Source organism: Capsicum annuum, chromosome 3, assembly GCF_002878395.1.
Source record: "Capsicum annuum cultivar UCD-10X-F1 chromosome 3, UCD10Xv1.1, whole genome shotgun sequence".
Classification (NCBI taxonomy): Eukaryota; Viridiplantae; Streptophyta; class Magnoliopsida; order Solanales; family Solanaceae; genus Capsicum; species Capsicum annuum.
In genome coordinates, this window is record NC_061113.1 from 259,903,291 (window position 1) to 259,924,441 (window position 21,151).

Genomic DNA, 21,151 nt, shown 5'->3' on the forward strand with positions numbered 1-21,151 from the left:
GGTTAGGTTTCATGGAATCCCATACTCCATTATTTCAGATAGGGGTACTTAGTTCACTTCTCATTTTTGGAAGGCTTTTCAGAAGGGTCTTGGTACTCAAGTTCATCTTAGTACAACCTTTTACCCTTAGACAGATGGCCAGGTAGAGAGGACTATTTAGACCTTAGAGGATATGTTGAGGGCCTGTGTTATCGACTTTAAGGGCATTTGGGATGATCACTTATGCTTGATTTAGTTCACATACAATAACCATTATCATTTCAGTATTCAAATGGCTCCATTTGAAGATCTCTATGGGAGGATATGTAGGTCTCACATTAGTTGGTTCGAGATAGGTGAGACCATATTAATAGGGCCAAATTTAGTATTTAATGCTTTGGAGAAAGTTTAATTGATTAGAGAGAGGCTTAAGATATTCCAAAGCCATCAGAAAACCAATACAAATGTGAGGAGAAGAGATCTAGAATTTGAGATTGGTGATTTTGTATATTTCAAGATCTCTCCCATGAAGGAAGTGAAGAGTTTTGGCAAGAAGGGGAAGCTCAGTCCCCAATATGTTCGCCCTTACAGAATTCTGAGCCACTTTGAAAAGCTAACCTTTGAGTTTGAGTTGCCTGTAGACTTAGCATCAGTGCACCCATTTTTCCATATCTCCTTGTTGAAGAAGTGTTTTGGTGACCCAACTGTAGTTGTTCCTTCAGAAATCATAGATATTCAGAATGGCCTTTTTTTTAAAGAACTCCCAGTTGAAATCTTAGATTGCTAGATTCATAGACTGAGGAACAATGAAGTTCCCTTGGTCAAATTTCTTTGGAGAAATCAGTCCGTTGAGGGAGATACTTGGGAAGCTGAAGTTCATGTATACCAAGTAACCTCACCTCTTTTCTGCAAACTCAGACTCAGATCAAGGCAACGGTTTTCCTTATATTATCTCTTTTCCATTCTCAGTTCTAGCCATATAATCATGTTTATGGCATTGCATGTATTCAGGAATTAGTTCAGTCAGTCACCATGTTTCAGACTCAGTCATGTAATTATGTTTCTGTTATGTATGTTCAGTATATAATCTCAGTCCCTCAGTTTCTCAGCTTAATTAGTCTCATTCGAGGATGACTGTCTCCAAGGGGGAGATATTGTAATACCTCGTATGTTCCTAGTTCAGCTCAGCCCCTAGTATGTGCCTATAGAACATAGAACCTAAAAATAAAGCTAAATATTGAGGGTAAAGTTTGGATCACATTTGGATTTGCAAAATAGCAGCTCACCGCGATTATACCTCGTCGTGGTGAGTACAACGGTGAGGAAGCCACCATTTCATGGTGGAGGACAAATTGACAATTGTCCGATTCCTGAGAGTCACCACGATTGCACCATATTATGGTGGGTATCGTGATGACTCCTTTGTTTCTTTGCGGTGATGCCCAAATCGACAATGCTTCAATTCTAGTGAGTCACCGTGATTCCACCGTATCATGGTGGGTATCGTGATGACCCACTCACCGCGTCACGGTGAAGCCTTAAACGGTATTCTAGTTCCAAATATTAAATGCAGAAGGGTAGTTTCATCTTTTCCCCCTTACTTTAACACGGGATTTAGGTTCCAAAATAGCATCTTTGCCTCATAATTCATATTTCACTCAAAATTAAAAGCAATTCGTCACAAGAACAAACCTGAGCCCCTTCAACATTCAAGTTCAATTCTCAAAAAATCCACCAAAAACCTTCTCGAATTCTTCAATTAAGGTATGTTAGATGTTTATCCATGGGCCCTTATCACCCATGGAGTCCAATAACCCACTTTTAAATTCAAAGTTATGATTTTTACATGATTATTATTATTTTTCACCATGAATTTCCATGAATTACGATTCTATATTATGTTTACATGAAATTGTTATTGTTATTAAATCTCACACATTTGAATGGTGTTATTCGCTGAATTAAGCCATAGTTGGTGATTATAGAATTGAAATCATTCTATTACTATAAGTTTTAAAACTATTTCCCATGATTATTTTAAGCCATGAATTTCAATTGTTCGATGAAATGCCTACAAGAATGAGTTTTTGAATAAATGCTTACATGTAATGTCCTCAAAGTTTTAGTATGAACTTACTATTATTGCTATCGAGTCCTGGCGGTTTAAATACCCAAAATTTAGTTGTCTACCTAGTTTTTAGTGTCTATAGAATGGTTTTAGAATAGTTATGAGCATTATCAGTTCAACCAGTTACTATCAATAGTCAAACATAGTCAGTCCAATATTCAGTGTCTTTCAATTGGGAGTAGGATTTAGCACCGAGCGAATGCAGGGATGCCAGCTTCCCCATCAGTTAGGCAGAGTCATTAGTAGCAGTCCCTGTATTTCAAAACTACGTAGCCAACGTAGGATACAAAGGTTCATCCGTCAGTTTAGGCTTGACTACCTCTCAGGGGTCACCCATCAGTGTAGGCTTAACTCTCTTAGTTCTTCAAGACACTACTTTAGTAGATCCACACCGCCATTATTAGTACCCGTGGCATAGTATTGACACCCTTCCTACTGGGGTCATAGGTTAGAACTTAATTAGCTCATATTAGGGCATGTCAGTTAGATGATAGCTCTCATAGTCTCGGTCCAGTGTTCAATTCAGTAATTAGATTCAGTTTTGTTTGACCATACATATCATCTATCTAATTATCAGTGTTTAGTGTTTCAGTTTACAGATTATGTCAGAATATATTTTATGCTTGGTCGCATATTATCAGTCTTTATATATTCCATGTATTCTTACTCAGTACCTTATGCTACTCATACAGTCAGTTATTACTCATGCACATGAAGCCATGCATAATAGCCCGACCCCATTTAGCATACCAGTATATTCAAAGTACTGACCGCATACTCATTTTCTTGCGCTATGATGTCTCATATCATAGGTTTGAACGCTCAGGTTCACCAGCACACCTAGAACTCACAGCGTACCCGCAGCAACAGCAGTGGTGAGTCTTCATATTCTGGGGACCGATATGTTTACTTCAGTATGTTCAGTTCAGTAGTCAGTTGGAGTTAGTTGGGGACTTGTCCCATCAACTCCACAGTCAGTTAGTAGAGGTTTTCAGACACTTTCAGTCAGTCATTTAGTGATCAGTTGTTATTTACAATTTTTATATTATTATTTTCAGATAGTTGTTTTCAAATTTATGATTCATAAATGTTTGATTTGTCTTAAAACCTTACGGAGTATTCAACTTTGTTTTCCACACATGTTCTTTTCTATTTTATTTAGTGCTCACAGTAGATACCAACATAGGTTATCTTATGCTTCTTCGGGGCTATAGGCACAGTGTGGCATCTAGGGAGTGCTCCTGAGGTGTTGCATATTAAATCATTACTATGTTAAACTATCAAATTTATGCATTTATCCATGATAACATGATATCCTCCCAAGATCAATTCATCCCCATGATCAAATTTATGTAATTCAACAGTTTATTGAAATTTATTATGTTTTGGGCTCCAAATTGTGATTTGCTATCAGTGTTTTAAATAATGTTATTGTACTTTACGTAATCAGTCAGTTTTAGGGGGTTATGAACACTCGATACCTATTTATTTATGCATTTCTTTATTTTGAAGTTACAAGTCAGACATGTCATAATTTTTATTACTATATTCAGACTACCATTTTATGTTGAGCACTTACCAGTACAGTACCTGTCATGTTAAACCATTAATAATGCCAAATTCATTCTGTTAGGAGTAGGATTTAGTATCGAGAGGTAAGTGTATATTTAACGCATCCTATTTCCCAGAAACTCTGTGCCACCATAGTTTAGGGCCCTCACCAGAGAGTGTTTCCCTTTACCAAATATGGGTTCAGTTTTGTGATCACCCCAGTTCAGGTTTTACTCAGATGGAAAATATAGAACAACCCTCCTTAATATGGGTCAGACATTGGACTCCATGATAGCTCACATGGTTTATGTTGGTTACATGATATCTCCCACAGTATTAGTCAGTACTTAGTCTATATTTGTTTAGGTTTTCTTGACCATGTAATCAGATTTTTAGTTATTTAGTTAGTTAGTTTTACAGATTATTTCAATACATTCCCTACTTGGTCTTGCATTCATTTACATGTTCATGTTTTCATGCTTAGTATCGATACATGATCCTCAATTTAGTTTTACAACATGTTCAACTTTACATGAGATATACAGTATTCATGTTCTACTGCTTCCCAACATATAAAATTATTTTTTGCTCATGCATTATAAATCTCACTATGACTTACACTTTCACGTATAGCCATGTTTTAAATATATGTTTCAGCAAATAACTTACATCCTTAGTTTTAAATCATGTTTATATATACTCCTATGATATAGTGCATGTCCTCATATACTCAGTACCTTCCAAAGTACTAACCACATATATGTATTAGTGGCTATATTCCTTTAAGATGTAGGTACCAGATGTAGTCCACACACCAGGGTCAGACAGTTCTCAGCTTTCAACTAGCATGTGATGATTTCTCTTATTTTGGGGATTTTAGTCTGTTATAGTTCATGTAATGTATTTTTATTATTCTTATGTATTGATTTATGGTGGTTGGAGGCATGTCCTAGCCACCTACTGTCAGTGCAGTAAAGGTTTCATAGATAGTCATCAGAATCATGATATGTAATTCAAGTTATTTCTTCAGATTTATCATGTTGTAAACTTTATCAGTATTACATTCTTTTAGATTTTCTCATGATTATGCATGCAAACAACACATTTAGCTGATACATAAAATTTAAATCATTTTGTTAAATAGTACGCTAGTACATGGGTTAGCTTGGGATCACTTATGGTTCTAAGCACTGTGTTATGACTAGGAGGTATTATCGAGTCTTGACAGGTGCTTTAAAGAGTAGGTTTTAAAAGAATTTGGGTTCCCTAAACAAATGGTGAAGTGGATTATGTAATGTATAACTACAGTAAGCTATGCTTTTATGATTAATGAAAACTTATCAGATCTAGTGCAAGCTAGGAGGGGATTAACACTAGGGGACCCTATTCCCCCTTATATTTTTTTACTTATCCGGGAATTTCTGAATAGGTGTTTGAATACTTTTCAAGAGGAACCAAATTATAACTAACATCCAAGATGTTAAAAGCTGCATAAAACCCATTTTTACTTTGCTGATGACTTGTTGTTATTTGCAAGAGGGGGATACAAAGTTAGTCCAAAATCTAAAAGCTAACTTTGATATTTTTTCTATAGCATCGGGTTTGAAAGATAAAATAAGTAAAAGTTAGGTGTATTTTGGATGGGTGGATAGGAATACTAAACAAGAAATCGTTCAGCTGTTAAGGTATGAGCTAGGTGAGATACCTTTCCAGTACTTGGAAGCACCTTAACCCATTAAGAGATTAACAATGTAGTAATATCAACCTATGGTCCAAAGTATTACAATAATAATTCAAACATGGATGGATAAAGGGATTTCTTACGCAAGTAGAATACAACTTATAAGAGTTGTACTTTGTAAAGTTGATGCTTTATGGGCTCAACTATTTTTACTGCCTCAAAAGGTGATGAAACCCATAGAGGATATCTACAGAACCTACTTATAGACAAGTGAAGGTTAAATCTCTAAAAAAGCATTAGTGGCATGGGAGAGAGTGTGTCCACCAAGAAATTAAGGGGGATAAAATGTCTTAAAGTTGAAAATATGGAATCAGGCAGCAATTTGTAAGTTGTTTTGGGTTTTGAGGAAAAATAATAAAAGTTATGTATTGTTTGGATCCATGCATACTATATAAAGAGGCTAAATATTAATAGTATAGAAACTCCTCAGCGGGGTTCCTAGATAGTTAGAAACATCTTAATGCAAGGAAACATTAGACCAATATTAGTATAATAGGCATGGGGGATAAGTTTCAAATTGTACATTCTTATAGGAAGATTTGAGGACAGAATGACAATGTAGAATGAAGGAATTTAATATGTCATAATGTTACATGCCCAAAACAAGTGTTTATACTATGGCTAGTATTACAAAAGAAGCTTAGAACTAAGGGTAGATTGATCAAGGTGTGGCATTAGAATGGATCATAAATGTGTGTTGTGTTACAAGGACACTGAAATAACAACTCATCTATTTTTCAACTGTGATTACACAAGATCTCTTTAGCAGTATATTTGGGGATGGATGCATTAGAGTAGAGGAAGCGTTACATGGAAAGAAGAGTAGCAATGGGTGGTGCAGCAGTCAAAAGAAAACAATCCTAGAAAATGATTGTTAAAAACATATCTGATAGCTACAATCTATGAGCTTTGTATAGAAAGAAACAAAATACTGTATCATAGGAAAACCATACCACAGGAGATGATCATGCATAATCTTAGTACCATTCTTTTCATTAGAGTTAGAGGTAATAAAAACTTATTTGATTTTACATGTAATTTGTATTAGAGTAGTCAAGAGAGGATAAGATATCTAGTTGTTTTAGGAGGTAAGGGGATGTAGTGAGAGGCAAATTGATCTAGTTTTCCTAGTTTGTAATATTTCCTCTGTTAATTAATAAAATGCCCTTTGATTGCCAAAAAAACATCATCATCATATCCGTATCAATGTGGTACTCCACCTATATTTATCATGTCTGCACTTACACGGTACCCAACCCATAATATCTCAACATATCAACACAGTGTTAGTAAAATGTAATGCAGTAAATGAGTTACAAGACATGCTAGAACACAATCATAGATGTCAAGTCCTCAAACCAAGCATAGGGCCCAGAAAGTCTAACTACAACAATAATCGTCTAACTTATTTGATCATTATGGTTAATCCTTACATATTAGCATATCCATATAACAACTTACCAAGCACCACAATGGGTTATCGTTACCTAAGTTCAATCTATTATGCATTTTTCCTCTAACCATACCCCAATATTTTCACATTGTCTTCTAAACTATAGAAAATATTGATCGCGACAATATAAAAACAATGTTGACACTGCAAATTAGCTAATCATAATATCTTTTTACTCACTATCTCATCTTCTAAACTCTAGAAGGCATCAATCATGATCAACAGTACATTAGAATTGTACAAGTTTCCCTAACACAATTTGGATATTTCAACATTCATATCTTAGTCAAGTCACCTTAATTCCCCTCTTTTTTACCATTTTGCACTATCTCATTCAACCTTTCTATATGTCAAACCCTATAAAATATTACACTATGCACCTTTTCCCCATAATATTATTCATCTCTTATCCCAAATCAAACATTAACTTAAGATACCCTAATTTTCCTATCTAAATTTAAACATATCCATTCATCCAACTCTATGCCAAATGGCCTAATGCATGATACTGTTGACATTAACATTAGTGTCAAATACATCTAGCCTAGGTCTAGTTGCTATAAAATAAACCTTAGCTTACCTCTTGATGAAACATGTTGTTGCGGAGAGGAACGGATAATCTCGTGTATACTAGGCATATTCCTATCAACTTTTACCTTTAAAATATCATGATTGGGGATGTAGAGGAAGGGGTGACCTAAGGAAATAAAAATAAAGAGGATTTTTAAAAATCACTTGACAGGGCTACTACCTTTTATCACTGCAATGGTTATCCGATCACGACAGTATTTGCCAGCAGTCTAGCCTAGTCCATAATTGGGCCTCTTGTCCCAATTCCCTTAGGCTCTGATTTTCTTCCCAATTTAAAATTTTCTCAATCTAATTATTTATTATAAAGTATTTTTGGAGAATTTTCACACATAACAAAGGTTTGAGTCATTACATGAGAAACCAATTTACCCACCATTCATCCCCTAAATGGCCCTAAGGGTGAGCTCTGGACAATTTATGAGTGCTCGACAGAATTTAATGCAAAAAGAACTTAGTGAAATTATTTTCACAAGCACTCGATGGATATTTAAATATTATAAGCCACTAGGAGGATTACTTTACATATGCTAGATCATTATACATCTATGCGCCTTTATGGGTGACCATTAAACCATTGCCGAATCTAGGCCGAACAATTATCCCCATGTTCATCCCTTGAGATGGTGTACATAATTACTTCGAGGTATAACTTCCAATTATGATTACCCCCAACATAGTAAAACACTAAACATACAAAAATAGAGGACTAAACTGATTTCAAAGAAATTTTACCATTGTTGCGGTAACTACCAATAGCAGTGGTTTATGACAGTTATATAGGGGAAAATTTCATTTTTACCCATTTCACTTTACTCTCTACCAAATCCTCTTAACTCTCTACAAAAATATTCCCCCATCAACAAATTTAAGGTAATTTCTTTACCTATCCTACTTACTTTACATATTCCCATTATAAAATCATAGAATCCCATTAGTATAGGGAGATTTTTTATTGGGTTTGGGTGAAATATTTCAAACTTGAATTTAGTGATGTTCTTGGGTATATTGGTTAGCATGCTAAGTTTTGCTTTGTTTTCAATGCTCCTGTAGCATTTGGTACATAAGACTAACATAGTTCATGGCATGTTTTAGCTAGCGAAGAGGTGAAAGATGAAAATTCATCTTCTTTAATGATTTTCTTTGATTTAGGCTTGATTCCATGTGTTTCACGCACTATTTTAGTGTAAGAAGGTTCACTCACACTTTTCCAAACTCTATCTATGCTTAATTTTTAAAATTATAAAGAAAATAAAAAAATTACCATGGAAGAAGAGGTTGGAAGGTTGAAGATGACGAACTGCTACATCAGTATCTTTGTAGTGGCAAATATTATTACTGTAGTATTGCTGCAGTGATACTGAGCAGTGTATCCCAATGCTGCATTTTTTTAAATTCCTGAATTCTCTTCCCCCCCCCCCCCCCAATATTCTATTATGGTTCTTACTAATTTTATGGTATTTAAAAGATCATAATGGCCTAATGAGCCACCACCACAGATTTTCCAATACTAAATATGGGATCATTATAAGGAGGGGATGAATACTAAAAGTTTTCTTTGTAAATGAGGGATGGTTATGAAGGATGTAGAGAAGGATTTATCAGCATTTTATACCCGATTAGAAGAATTTGGGTGGGAGATATTCACTGAGTCCACCCCTCGGTATAACATGGACTGAACGTTACCTCTCTCCATTATTTATGTATGAGAAAAAATAGTTGCGGTGGATATGGCCACTATCAATGACAGTTTGGGTGTCCTAAACCCTTTTAATGCTGCCTTTGAGGAAAGAATTCAAGTATTAGATTTGGAATGGGCATTCAAGGTCTTGGAACCAAAAGGATGAGTTGTCAAGATGAAATTATACAGTGTCAAGGTGACAAAGAGAACATATTTCTCAATAGAGTCATAGGTATGGTTAGGTCTAGTGTCTCAGAGGATACATCCCTTAATGAACATTACTGATGTGGCCTTCCACCAGGCCATGGTGGTGGCTTGTATCTTTGTGGGAATCTGAGTTAATGCAGGGGTACAGATTGCAGATGAATGGTTGTAGATTTATGCGTAGGAGAGGTCAACATGAGATTTTTTCCTACCTTTATCGATTACCATACTTTATAGCAAGGCGAATTTTCATAGGGAGATTCAAGACATTATGGATAACTTAAGGTGGCATATAACTTATTGAGGGGTATGACCATTTGAGAAAAGAGAAAAAAAGATAGGAAAGAAGGTGAGAGTAGTCGAGATAGTGAGACTAGGGGGTCAAGTTCTTCTTCTACTTAGTCCCCCTGCATCCTTTGGTTGTAGAAAAGCTAATCTTATGGAATTCTAGAGTTATCTAAAGAGGTCTCATCCATCCCCTCCTAGAGTGACTCTTTCAAGCTTACTGCCCTATAGGACCCATCCCGAGTTTATACAGAGCATTAAGGAGAATTAAATAAAGAAAAGAAGAAGTGTCGTACCTGTGACCGCATGCTTGTGATAATGTTAAAGGAAATCTAGGTAATGTTCTAGTACACCTCTCCCCTAGAAGAAATTGCCAAAGCTGACCAAGAAGGATGCCGAGTAGTTCTCCTTCCTTAGTGTCATGGGGGAGGAAGGCTTTGGATCCTTAAGTCTTAGAGATAGTGCCACTAGCTAGTCCTTCAAACCTTTTTATGTTTTAAGTTTTTGGATTTGGTTTTCCCTAGTTTGGGGCATGTAATGAACAATTACTCTTTTTATTTTTCACACTTCTAAGACATTTTTCCTTCACGCTCCTTTTTAATAATTACTATCTTTGATTATAATGTGTTTCGGATGAATTTCTATCATTTTATTATCTCAAAAATGGGGTTTCTTAACAACGATTGAACATTGCAAAAATAGGAAAATGCTGACTAGATTCTGCTTGGAGCTACTGCAGCTGTTAATTTTAGTACTATAGTAGTATTACTATAGCTTAAAAGATCTGCTGCAGCGGTACCCTCCAGTGGCTCCACTTGGATTTTTTCCACTTACCCAACCTTTGTTCTTTTGTACACAATACTCCTCTTTATGCAAGTTTTAATAGTGTAAAAAACTCTTGTTTACACATAATATACATTGAATTCACAATTCTATAGGTTCCAGACCACAACCAACACCATTTTTTTGTCTATCAAATTAATTAGTGCTATACTTTCATTAATATTCTTACTCATGCAATACACTACTTTAAAGGGTATTTCACTAACTATCAGGCACCTGGGTGGTTCATGCAGGATTAGATAGAAGTCAAGTAGTACTTTAAATCATGATAAGATAAGTTGTGGCTTTAGTTATAGAAATAAATACACTCTTAGTATCACACCTAGTCCTAATGTCCTCCGATCTGATTGACTACATATCACATAACCACACACACTTTTAACACACCTTGTTCAAGACTTTAAGCATCACCAAGAAATTTACGTACGTCACAATCAACAATCCACATATTATATTTTTAACACATAATTATTAGACCCCAGGTACTTAACACCATATCAAACAAAGAATAACAATCCACTTCCTATGTTTCTTATTGACCTTTATTGGTTGAACGTCTCATCCCAACTTTTTCATATTAAAAGATATCAATTAGAACCAACTAGTCACAATTATGATGATTGAAATACTAATTAGAATCAGCTAGACACCAATTGGACTCAACTCAGGGATACAACATTAAGATGTCATGATAGGAAAGAATAAAGTAAGATATATTCCTAGACGCACTGTAGCTTCTAATAGATTTGATGTGGATGTCAACATACCAAAATGTAGGACTTTACTCAATATTTCCTCTTGTATGGAAACACCAATAACCTGGGATCTTATACCATCTTTGTCAAGACCCAAACCACCAAATTGTGTTGGGCACCTACCTACACTTACCCATATAGGAGAATCCTGACTACTCAGCCATTCAACCAAATGTAGAATTTACTATGATATACACTTAGTTACTGATGTCCAGCCAAAATCCAATCAAGTTAAAATAAGGTTACTCTTTTAATTCATCCCAAAACTTGTTTTAATACATCGAATATGAATATTAGATTTGGGAAATAACTAGAAGTGACTCCTCTAAACCTAGCCTAAATCGGTACAAGAGTGCTAGACAAGGAGTAGGAACATCTATGACACAACAACCATGTAGGATAAAAATTTTATGAGCAACAACTGAGTTATCAGTGTCGCTGCTATAGAAACTCTAATTGAACTGTGTTCACACCTAATTTTGGCTCGCTCTTTTTTCTTTAATTATTTTTTCGGTGCTTCTTGGCCTTAAATAATTTTTTAAAATAAATTCTTGTATTTATTTCTAAGAATTTTGAAAATGATAAAAAAAAATTATTTTCCTATCATATGGTAAAATATTTCAATTAAATGTAATTAATTATTTTAACATAAAAAATCCCATAAAAATATATTTTGGTAATCGCGTTTGCCTTTTCTTTTTTGAACTATATATTGAGTCTCTCTCTGTCTCTCTCTCTCTCTCCCTTTCTCTCTCTCTGTCTCTCTCTCTCTCTATATATATATATAAACTCTGATTATGTATATATATATTCATTATATTCTTACATATATACATGCCTATTAACACAATATGCATATTCTTATTATATGTATATATACATTTATTTTGATTTAATTCTTATATATTTATATACATATTTTTGTTAATATTACAAATATTAAATCACATAATTTTTAAGATAGATACATATACTAAATTATTATAATTTATATACGTATATGCTAAAAAATAATTTTTAGAGTAATAAGGAGCATTGATAAAACTAATTTTAAAGAAAAAAAGTATTTGGGCAACAATAACTCAATTTCAATTTTTATTTTACGTAAACCCAGCTCTTATTTATAAATTTCAGCCAAGAAATCCAAAATTCAGTCCAATCCCCACTTCCACTTCATAGATCCACCCCACACAATATCCACCAATCATATATTGTCATATCAGCCAAGAAATACAAAACATACCAACAAACACAAATCTATTGATTTCTTTCTGATCCAAGGGTCATCTTTAAATCTACATACACACACACACATATATATATATAATATAAATATATATATATATATATATATATAATTTTATCTATTTTAGTTGTGAACCATCCGATCAAAAGATCGAACAGATCAAAACTAGTCAAAACCCCCAAATACCGAAGATAGTCTTTTCCTATCCTCTTCAATGCCATTTCAAGTGTGTTTTCCCTTCCCAAAAAATGATTGACAAGTCACCATCCACTTTTTGAAAATAACAACAACGATCTACCTTTTATCTTTCCTATCTCCTTCTTCCTTCTCTCTTCCACCTAAATCAAAATGGCTAGCAGCCATAGCCACCGCTGCATAGCTTCTCTAGCCTCTCAATATTCACTCTTTTTCCGCCAGTCCAGCCCATGAAACTAGGGAAATCAGTGAAAACAGACCCAAAATGTTGCTATTATCTATTTTTATTTCAAATCTACAATTAATGGCTCTAAAAAGTTGTATCAGGGGAGTTTTTTTGTTTTGAAATTGAAATTTCTTTCCTTTTTCTTCCCCTTTTTTAATTTTGAGGTTTTAAATCTGGACTTTCAAATTCATATTTGCACCTATAAATGTGGGTATAGTTATAACCATTAGGAACAAGTTGTAAAAATCATAAAAAGGGGTTGAAAGAAGGAAAATGAGAGAGAAAACAAATTTTAAAAATGGAAAAGGGTCAGGAAAGTGGAGGAAAAAGAGGAAAAAAAGGACAAAATCATAGTGAGGTAACAGAGGGAAAGAGAGTGGAGGGAGATAAAAAAAAAGGGAAAAGAGTTTTTTTTTTGAAGTCATAGAGGACAAGAAATAGAAAAATAAAGAGTGAAAATTCGAGAAGCAGAAATAGAAGAGGTCAAAAAGGTCACAAAAATTATAGGTGTTTTTTTTATATTGGTCTAAGTTTGGGTTCAGCAAATTTGAGTTCGTCGCCAAAAAATCATTTGTCATTAGAGCCTCCATTTGTTGTACATCACAAGGTAAAATTCATCCCATTTGTTTGTCTTCATCTTGTATTATTGACCGATACGATGAGTATGGTTATATGATTATGTGATTTAGTTCAAGTTTCTAGTGTATGTTGTTTTCTTTGTTCATTCCCTTCAAGTTATGTTTACAATATAATTCCTACTTCGATTCTCTATTATTTTTAATATGTGACTATTTTTGTCGTTTAAAACATGTAATGAGTACGAAACTCAATGTTCTATTATTTTTAAATTGGTCTTGCATCAAGACATTAAAATATGCAAATCTCCATTCTCTGTTCTCCTATACCATATGGCTATGAGTAGGTAATTTGAGTTGGTAGGAGTCTTCAAATTGATTTACAATGATAGATATGTGAATTTGATTGAAACACAAGAAAACAAGAAGGTAATAAGTAATGGTTTCATACTTATTTACTATTTTGATTTGTGGGTATTTGAACTACTATGGGATACCCCTTTTAATTCTTAAATATGGAGAAATTGGTTGACATTTTGATATACAACCCATATCATGTTTGAGTGCGAACTAGCTCTTTTCTTGGTCACTTGGATACTATGAATATGTCATTTTGATTTTGAGCCTTGTTGCGGGACTGTTGTTTGGTCTTCGCGAATCGTGTTTAAAATATGATTTTTTTCTTAACTTATTCCAGTATATGATTGTTATTTTTGGATTTCAAGTTGCGTGAGATGTGAAAAGTCCATCTTTTATTTCACTGCTATGTGGTATGTGTTATGTCACTTAGTATGGTTATGTGGAGATTGTTTCTCCTTTATTGTCATTTTCCCAGTACAAATATAAGCCTATCAATGGTGGCGTAGGTATACTATTCTTGGCTTTATTGAAGTAATTATAAAAGTTAATGTATTCATCGTAAGAAATTTGCCCATTATCATAAAAGTGTTAGTATTATTCTCTTAAATATAGTGCCCAACCTACTCCGTATAAGTTAAGGGGGTCTCATTCACTTAGCTTTTTTGGTATGTTTGTTCTTCCGTTATTACGTCATAGATAGACAATGACTTTGGAACTTGATCTATTCAACTTTGTTTAATTAATTTTACGGGCTGATTATCGATTTATTTGGTTGAATGAGACAGGTAAACAAAGACATTGTTATTCACATTTGACTCTACTGGAAAATGGGTCATTTTCGTTTCCTATATAGAAATATTTATGGTCTTTTAGTCATCGTATTTTCAATGCTTAAAAAAATATATGATTTATGAAATTTAACTAAGAGACTATCTAAGGATATAGGGTATTACATCTTCTTTTAACTTCCTATTCCAGGATCACTCTCGGGTTTGTTTTTTTTCTTTGTTTATGGTTATTTATGTTATGTTATTTTCGCCCCGATAAATTTTGAGTTCAAATGTATATATCCCTAAATATTTGTTTAGGTTACTAATCCTTACCTTTTATTTCTACACATAAATCCAGGAGTTGAAGTTTCATTCGAAACTTGTTTTTGACTCAAGCATCGGGTCAACCGCTAATAGAATTACAGAGCCTCAAAAGTCACATAAAATTAGAAGCCCAAACTCCTAAACGAAGTCTCGTATTCCTTATCTTCTTTCGGTTTAATTTATATTTTTCATGTTGAGTTTTTTTTTTGAATAATAATTAACTCTTGTTGTTGAATTTGTTTAAGGTAGCTTTATTAGATTGTTGAATTTATGTTTTTAATGTCTTGACTTTTGCAAATAAAACACGATCAATTCACTTGTAAAGATATAGATTTTATTAATTCAATACTTGGCTAATTCTTGTGAAAATTAACTTTCGCATCAAAATATTTTTACTGAAATTAACATAGTAATCACCATGTCCTTAAAATAACAATGCAATTTCAAAACTAATTTAATAGGAATGAAAATCGCTAAAGTCGAATATTTTATAAGGTTTATTCATCAATTTATTTGAACACAAGTTAATAATTCTAACATTTTAATTTTCAACATTTGCTTAAGTTTTCCTTGCTAGATTTCGAAAGGACTAAAATACGAGGTATAATTATATATATTCATTACAATATATACAAGGTATTTCTATATCATCATTCATCATTTATCCTAATTATTACTATTATTTACCCCTTATTTGAACTGTATATTCATATTCCACTATTAAATTATTTATTTGAACTGTATATTCATATTCCACTATTCCACTATTCATATTACTATTATTTACCTCTGGATTCTCAATAGCTTTATCATGCATTGTTGAACCAACCTAATACCTTGCATGTAGAATCGATAAGTTATGTACCTTCTACAGTCTGTTGGATGAGTAGAAGGATTTCACCCTTTACCTTTTGAGTCTCAGGATGTCGCCTTACTAACCTTTATCTTGATCCCAGTTAATAATTACCTTTTGAGTCTCTAGTTATTAGATGACACTTAACGGTCATTTACTATATTTCATTGTAACATGGATAAACAACTATCCTCAAATTATTGTTATCTTTATCTTTTCCTAGTCACTACTTGTCACGACTCGACCCGAGGTCTTGGTCGCGAGGGGCATCCCGAACTACGAGGGCCTGAGAGACCCCTTACTTCTTATCCCTAATGATATTATCCACTCTAGGCCTAGACCCTCACGACTTTAAAATGTGTCACTAGGGAGTAAGGCTTACTTACTTATATACCCAGCATCCCTCCTGTGTTTTACCGATATGGGACTCATTATCCTAAGTTGGGGTGTTACATACACCCTTCTTATGGACTCAGCATCCTCTTTGAGGTTTTTCCTATCAAATAGGATTTGCCTAGACACAGGAGTGAGGTTTTCCCTTCCTAATTGGGATTTACCTAAACTCAATTTGAACACTGGCCCATATCGACATGGCTGGCATAGGAGCAACTCTGATACCATTCTTTTCACGACCTGAGGCCCTGGACATGATGGGCATCCCAAACTATCAAGGCCTGAGAGAACCCTATAATTCCCCAACCCACTAGTGATATTCTCTACTTTGGCCTAGGTCTGAATAGTTTTAAAATACGTCACTAGGGAGTAATCTTACTTACTTATATACCCAACATCCCTCCTGTATTTTACCAATGTGGGACTTCTTATCCTAAGTTGGGGTGTTACACTACTACTCTTTGGAATAAACAACAATATCTAGGTGGGATCCTAATGTGTGCACATAGTAAAAAATCTATTATAATGAAGATAAAGCAATGCATGTCATGGGTATTGGTTCAGATCAACAATCACACTTTCCCTACTCCGTCATCCACCAGGCTTTGCACAGACCTAGCTATAGTTTTTCGTCGATCATTGTTATGAAGAAATCAATAACATTTAAAGTTGTAAGCCTAGAAAAAATCACAATAACAAGAAGTGTAAAAATCCACAATCAAAACTGAATTAATCAACTAAAGTCAATACAAGAGAATCCCAAGATCAAAATTGGATCTTTGGAATCAAAATATATTTTTGAGTATAAAAAGTGTGTAACTCCTACTAAAAAGTACATAAAGGGTATTTATAGTGCATGAGGAAACCCTAAAACCAAAGCCCAAACTAAATAGGAGAAAACTGAATCGGTGGCCAAATGTGGTCTGTATCCACAGTCTAGCAGGGGGCACAGGTAGTACCTGCGGTCCTAGCCCTAGGTGCAGTTACAAACTGCACTACCAGAAGAAAAAATCCTGCAAGTTCAGCTCTTGGGATTTTCACTTTCTGGTACTTTCTTTGCCTACATGTGGTCCGTAGGTCCTACGTGCGGCTACATATTGACTTGGTTAGTGCCAGGAGTCATCTTTTCAACTCTTCTTCGATTCTCAAACATGATTTGATCACAAACAAGCTAAAAAAATCCTGAATATCCATAATTGCTCCAAAAAGTCTCCAAAAACACTTTTTTCACATTTTTCATGAACTTATCATCTAAAGTATGGTTTCCTGCAAAACTTATCAAAAAAGAATCATATGTAACAAAATAACCTCAGAAACTTGCATATTTCCTCATTTTAAGCATCAAAAGTGCTATATTTCTATAGCACAATAACATGATCGCCCAAAGATAGTGGTATATTTCTATAACACATCAACGTGATTGGCCAAATATTTTTACACTAATCATTGGTCAATCAGGGGCAATGTTGACACCCAATTTTGGCTCGCTCTTTTTCCTTTAATTATTTTTTCGGTGCTTATTGGCCTTAAATAATTTCTCAAAAGAAATTTATATTTTAATTTCTATGAATTTTGAAAAGAATTTAAAAAAAATTATTTTCCTATCATATGGTAAAATATTTTAGTTAGATATAATTAATTATTTTAACATCAAAAAGTTTTAGTCTCAACCCAACAATTCAAGAACTTAAAATACTTAATATGATTCTTCTTCTTAGCTTGCATTTCCAACAAAATGGAATAATGATCTGAGTCACAAATCAAAGATGAGTATTGGTAGTAAGGGGCATTTTCTCTAGTCAATCATCTGTGACCAAAGCTCTGTCAAACATCTTTCATATTCTAAAATTTATACCTCTCAAATTGGACTAGGTGAACTTTTGGCCACTAAAACCAATAGATGAAAGACCACAAGCTTCAACAACGCCAATAAAATCAAAACTTTTTCTTATATTATAGAGAATACACCTAACTTTTAATCTATAGCAGTAATCATATTGAAAGCACCTACAACACACAAAGGCATATTAAGAGAGGAAAAATGCAGCATCCTACTTAATAAAGCTCTTATCAAATTATCTTTGCACTTTGTATACTTAAAATTCATCAAGTCAGATTGAAAACCCTACATGATTAATAACACAAGCTATTCATTGTTCATCAAATTCTAAAATATCATAGTTAATGTCATGGGTCAAAAATATTCATATTTTGCCATTAAAATTACAAACTGACTTGTTCAGTTTTTAACTGAATTAAAAAATTATGGAGTTGTGAGTTATTAGAAAAAGGTTCAAGAATAGTAATAAGTGAAAGGTGTTGAATATATATGAGAGGTTTGAGTCTTTCCATTTCCCCTTGGGTACTAATACCCCTGGATTCCAATCAATCTTACTTATCATAGTAAACTTTTGCCTAGAGATCTAGTGAGAACCCTTTCACTATAAGCAGAGTTGCTAGAAGTAGACTTTCTTGAGAACTTAACCTTATTTTCTAACCACTTGGATATAATCCTTGTTTGTCTGTGACTTGCTGAATTTGTGACATTCCATATTTTTTAGTTAGAAATTGAACCATCATTCCTATGTGTGTAAACTCTAATCCCATAGTTTTTATTTGAATACATGTGTCATGATCATTATCCTAGTGTAAAGAGTGCTTATTAGGTGAAAAATATTCATAGGAATCACTTAGAGCAAAGTTGATCTAAGAGCCATTGATTCGGCCAAATTTTGGTATTCAATTCTACAAGGGTCGGATTTGAACGTGTATAACATTTTACATATATGGAATTTTGCATCTCAAGACCCACTAAATTGTATATAATTGAATTATCTTTCCAACAAAATAAATTTTTCCATAATTCGATACCCGAACAAAAAGTTATGACCATGCAAAAGACGTGCATTGCATGGCAATCACAAATAGCCACTGGATGAGGTGTTCTATTGGAATGCGCCACACAACCTTAGGTATGCGATTGGCATGCATTGCCAAGCTATAGCAAAGTGCCAAAAATTGCTCCATTTTGAATTAGTTTAGGCATCTTCCTCCATTCTTATCTCAGTAAAAAGTGTTGTACTTCAGTCATCACAACATGTACTCATGCCTTACATGTCAGCTCTATGATCATAGCTCATATTCATGAACTTGATAAAAAATCATGTATGCTCCCAGTACCTAGTATAAAGAGTTCCAGTTTGTTCAATAGTACGAATCATGTTCCATGAAATTATGAACTCCAAATCCAGGTCATGCAGCTCATAACTCATGTACTCTTGCTTTGCAATATGTTCAATTCCAGGTACTCATTCTACACTCTTAATGATAAGTAAAATTCAAATTATGTCATGTATGTACTCAGTTTAGATCTCTTTAATGAATTCATGCCTTTGCTACTCTTTTCCTCAAACATTAGTTAAGTGTCAAAGTTATGCATTATATTCTTTCATGCTTCAGATTCTCATGTTCTAACCTTTCAGTGACCTCTCCTTATGTCAACATAGTAATGATGAACAATTGTTTAGATGAGAGAGAGTAAATATTTCTTATTGGGGAAAGATCGTTGTATGCTTACTCTATGTAAGGCTATAAGCTTGAAGGAGTATTGAGGTAGAGTTTTTGATACATGTCATAGTTAGTTGAAATTTTGTATGGGTTTCGTTGGGGATAGTGCATGGAATTTGTTATTGATAGAGTTTTAGAGAATATGAGAAAAATGCTTTATGGGTGTTTGCCTAGAAGTTCGTACGTCGTTATAATGATAGGCATGAATGTCATGTTGGTATATACGTGGATGGGTGCATTGTGAGCTAATGAATTCCTAGTAAGAGGTTGAATATAGTTGTTGAAGTGGTAAGAAGAATTGTCCTAGAGATCTAAGTTTTGAAAATGCATGGGGTATTAAATTAAAAGTTCAGACTAGTATTATGGTGTTATGTGCAGTACCTTGTAATTTTGAGTTAGGCTTGAACATGGTGAGAATATGTAGCTCAACTCAGACTTTGGATAGAGTAGTTATATGTACCCATGTGAGAATTATAAGTTGAATCAAATGAGAATGGTATTTAAGGGTAAAAGTATAGTTGAGAGAGTATTTTAGAAAGGGACTAAGCTTGAAAGTTAGCAGTTGCATTGCCTAAGGCTTAGTAATTTTATCCTAGCTTATGTTTTAGAGGCCTATATTTCATGTTATAGAGTTTCTAGCAATGTTGAGATTCCTTATTCAAATTTCTTATTTAGATCATGCCCAAGAATTCTATGCTCCCTAATATTACTAGAACTTCTTAGAAAAAGTGCTGAAGAAATTCTCTAGTTGAGTATAACCTTTCAATATGATTCAGCCCGTATAGCCAACAATATAGTTTACCAATCAGCTAAGATAAGATCCTATAGCTTTCCAACTTTCCATCTAGTCATACTATCCAAAGTTTCATGTGTATTTCTATCCCATTAGGTAATTCATTCATGCCTATACAAATTGTGGATTCATTTAATCCATGCATCATTTCTATTATTCAGATATTCATCCATGATTAAGTTCATAAGTGTTCAGTGAATAATCTCAGTTTTGCAAGTATTCTAGCTTAGACATTGTGATACCCCTTATACGACCTTTGTCTCATTGTCTCATGATTCGTGCTTACATAATGTACTTGGCGATATCATGAAGCCCTTTTCTTTTGAGTCCTATGCATGTTTTGTTGAGGTAAAGTTCCTAATGAGAAGTTACATACTTTATTCCATTCTTAGTAACACTTGGAATTTCATTGCATCAGTTATCACTTCGTAGTTATCAATGTAAGATCACATCATTAGCATTCAAGTGAGTTCTAAACTCTCAACATGAATCAACTCCTTATAGACAATAGAGTCAAGTTAGCTCAGAAGCCAGTTTCATGATGGAAATTGTAATGTTTCAACTAATCTATATCATTCAGTAGAAGACATTTCTTGAGTATCTAATTCTATACTTCTAAAGTTTCAAAGGTTCCTACCCAT